This window comes from Procambarus clarkii, unplaced genomic scaffold, assembly GCF_040958095.1.
Source record: "Procambarus clarkii isolate CNS0578487 unplaced genomic scaffold, FALCON_Pclarkii_2.0 HiC_scaffold_113, whole genome shotgun sequence".
Lineage (NCBI taxonomy): Eukaryota > Metazoa > Arthropoda > Malacostraca > Decapoda > Cambaridae > Procambarus > Procambarus clarkii.
Genome location: NW_027189146.1, coordinates 632,828 through 636,458, shown reverse-complemented (window position 1 = coordinate 636,458; position 3,631 = coordinate 632,828).

Genomic DNA, 3,631 nt, shown 5'->3' with positions numbered 1-3,631 from the left:
TGTAATGTATTGAAAATGAAGCTCTTATTTCTATCTTGCTTAAGACATATAAAACATTTGTGTTTATTAACGAATTTACGTGAAATAAACATTAATCTGAGAGAGAGTTGCTCTGTCGTTCAGTCTGTACGGGGTGGGAGCTCCGTAATTTTTAAAATACATGAATCTTCATTAGAATTTTAAATATGTCTATAGTAAAGTGTTTAAAGTGAAGCTTATATGTCTGCCTTTCTTGAGACATAAAACATATTTGTTTACTAACGAATTCACGTGAAATAAACATTGTTCTGAGAGCGAGAGGCTCGGTGGATTGATCTGTCCGGGGTCGGAGCTCGGCTATTATAAAAGTACACGTATCTTCGCTTTAAATTTAAATATGCCCATGGTAAGGTATTTAGAATAAACCTTATATTTCTATCTTTCTTGTGACATACAAAACTATTACGTTTATTAAGGAATCTGCGTGAAATAGGCATGGTTCTGAGATGAATGCTGCGGTTTTCGAGCTCGACGCGCGGCAATGGACGCCATACACATCCAGTGGGTGTTATATGACCCCATACCCATTCTATGGGTGGTTGGAGCCCCATACCCATTCTATGGGTGGTTGGAGCCCCATACCCATCCTGTGGGTTGTAGTGGACGCCATACCCTTCCTGTGGGTGGATGTGTTCCCCATACTCATCCTCTGGGTGGATGTGACCCTCATACCCATCCTGTGGGTGGTATTGCACCCCTTACCCACCTAACAGGTGGTAGTGGACAATATACCGATCCTGTAGTTGGTAGAGTAGACACAATGCCATCCTGTTTACAGTAGTTTACCCCATAGACATTCCAATGTACCATCGTTTTCTGTTAGCGTTCCTACAAAACATCCTTTAAAGATTTGTAAAGCACAAACTATGGTATATAATATTGATTGGTGAAGGACTGTTATTCTATGTAATCATTTTTAGTGCTTATTATAATTTACTAAGAATAACTAATATTTCTCAAAACAAAACTACGAGCCTTCAATAGGAAGTAGCTGATCTGTAATATTCTAAGAGCATGGACAATAGCAGGTAAATTTCACAACCCATGTGGGACCTGAAAAGTACAATTTTCCTTATAATTGAACCAATCACGACTATTCAGCTATCTAGGTTGACGGACGGGTACTGTGAGACGTAAATTGGTACGTGAGGAAGAGTTTGGGCCTTGGAAAAAAAAGTAACTGGGAATATATCACATATTTACAAATTCATATTCAACATATTGACTTTAAGCATTAAGTCATATATGTGCTGTCTTGTGTGAGAACGGGTTGACACGTAAAACCGCTCTAATCCGGCTGAAACGTCGATATATGCAATAAAAAACGAACTTCTCCCCTTTTCAATATCTTACTCAGTATTTTAACGAGAAACAAATAGATGATTGAAAATGAAGTATTTAAGTTATTATCTAATCAATTATGTGTTTGCATCATTTTTATCGTATATATATGAATTAATACCCATAGACTGTAAATTCACAAAAACGTAGAAAACGGTAAAATATTGCCTAATTCGATGATTTTTTGTTTAAGTCACATAAAGGAAAAGGGGATGATAAACGTCAAAATATTGCTAAATTCGATGATTTTTCGTACGAAACAAAATGCAAGAAAACTTCCTTAAAATGCAATATTATGCGAAATTCTGAGATTTGAAGGCCAAATCACATATCATGATACTACATGAAATAGAATCGAAATATTGGTAAAAATGAATATATTTACGTAATATCAATCTACATGAAAAACATGAAAAAGTCAATATTTAACCATATTTGAGGATTTTAACTTCAAATCATAGAGCGAGGTTTCGTATTATTTAGATCCAAGAAAAGACATATGACAATGTTGTTTCCAATACAAATGATAAAAATCAATGTATTTTCATTTGTATTAACTAAAATTTTCCTGATTTTCCGTTTATATTACCGATGGAAGATGTACACGAAAATCGCTCTATTCCGGCTGAAACGTCGATATATGCAATAAAAACAGAACTTCTCACCTTTTCAATATCTTACTCAGTATTTTAACGAGAAACAAATAGTTGATTGAAAATGAAGTATTTAAGGTTATTATCTAATCAATTATGTGTTTGCGTCATTTTTATCGTATATATAATGAATTAATACCCATAGACTGAAAATTCACAAAAACGTGGAAAAACGGCAAAATATTGCCTAATTCGATGATATTTTGTTTAAATCAAATAAAGGAAAAGGGGATGATTAACGTCAAAATATTGCTAAATTCGATGATTTTTCGTACGAAACAAAATGCAAGAAAACTTGCTTAAAATGCAATATTATGCGAAATTCTGAGATATGAAGGCAAAATCACATATCGTGATACTACATGAAATAGAGTCGAAATATTGGTAAAAATGAATATATATACGTAGTATCAAACTAATGAAAAACGTGAAAAAGTCACTATTTATCCATATTTGAGGATTTTAACTTCAAATCATAGAGCGAGGTTTCGTATTATTTAGATCCAAGAATAGACATATGACAATGTTGTTTCCAATACAAATGATACAAATCAATGTGTTTTCATTAGAATTAACTAAAATGTTCCTTATTTTCCGTTTATATTACCGAGGGAAGATGTACACGTAAAACCGATCTAATCCGGCTGAAACGTCGATATATGCAATAAAAACCGAACTTCTCCCCTTTTCAATATCTTACTCAGTATTTTAACGAGAAACAAATAGTTGATTGAAAATGAAGTATTTAAGGTTATTATCTAATTAATTATGTGTTTGCATCATTTTTATCGTATATATATGAATTACTACCCATAGACTGTAAATTCACAAAAACGTAGAAAACAGCAAAATATTGCCTAATTCAATGATATTTTGTTTATGTCACATAAAGGAAAAGGGGATGATAAACGTCAAAATATTGCTAAATTCGATGATTTTTCGTACGAAACAAAATGCAAGAAAACTTGCTTAAAATGCAATATTATGCGAAATTCTGAGATTTGAAGGCCAAATCACATATCGTGATACGACATGAAATAGTATCGAAATATTGGTAAAAATGAATATATTTACGTAATATCAAACTACATGAAAAACGTAAAAAAGTCAATATTTAACCATATTTGTGGATTTTAACTTCAAATCATAGAGCGAGGTTTCGTATTATTTAGATCCAAGAATAGACATATGACAATGTTGTTTCCAATACAAATGATAAAAATCAATGTGTTTTCATTAGAATTAACTAAAATGTTCCTTATTTTCCGTTTATATTACCGAGGGAAGATGTACACGTAAAACCGCTCTAATCCGGCTGAAACGTCGATATATGCAATAAAAACCGAACTTCTCCCCTTTTCAATATCTTACTCAGTATTTTAACGAGAAACAAATAGATGATTGAAAATGAAGTATTTAAGGTTATTATCTAATCAATTATGTGTTTGCATCATTTTTATCGTATATATATGAATTAATACCCACAGACTGTAAATTCACAAAAACGTAGAAAACGGCAAAATATTGCCTAATTCGATGATATTTTGTTTAAGTCACATAAAGGAAAAGGGGATGATAAACTTCAAAATATTGCTAAA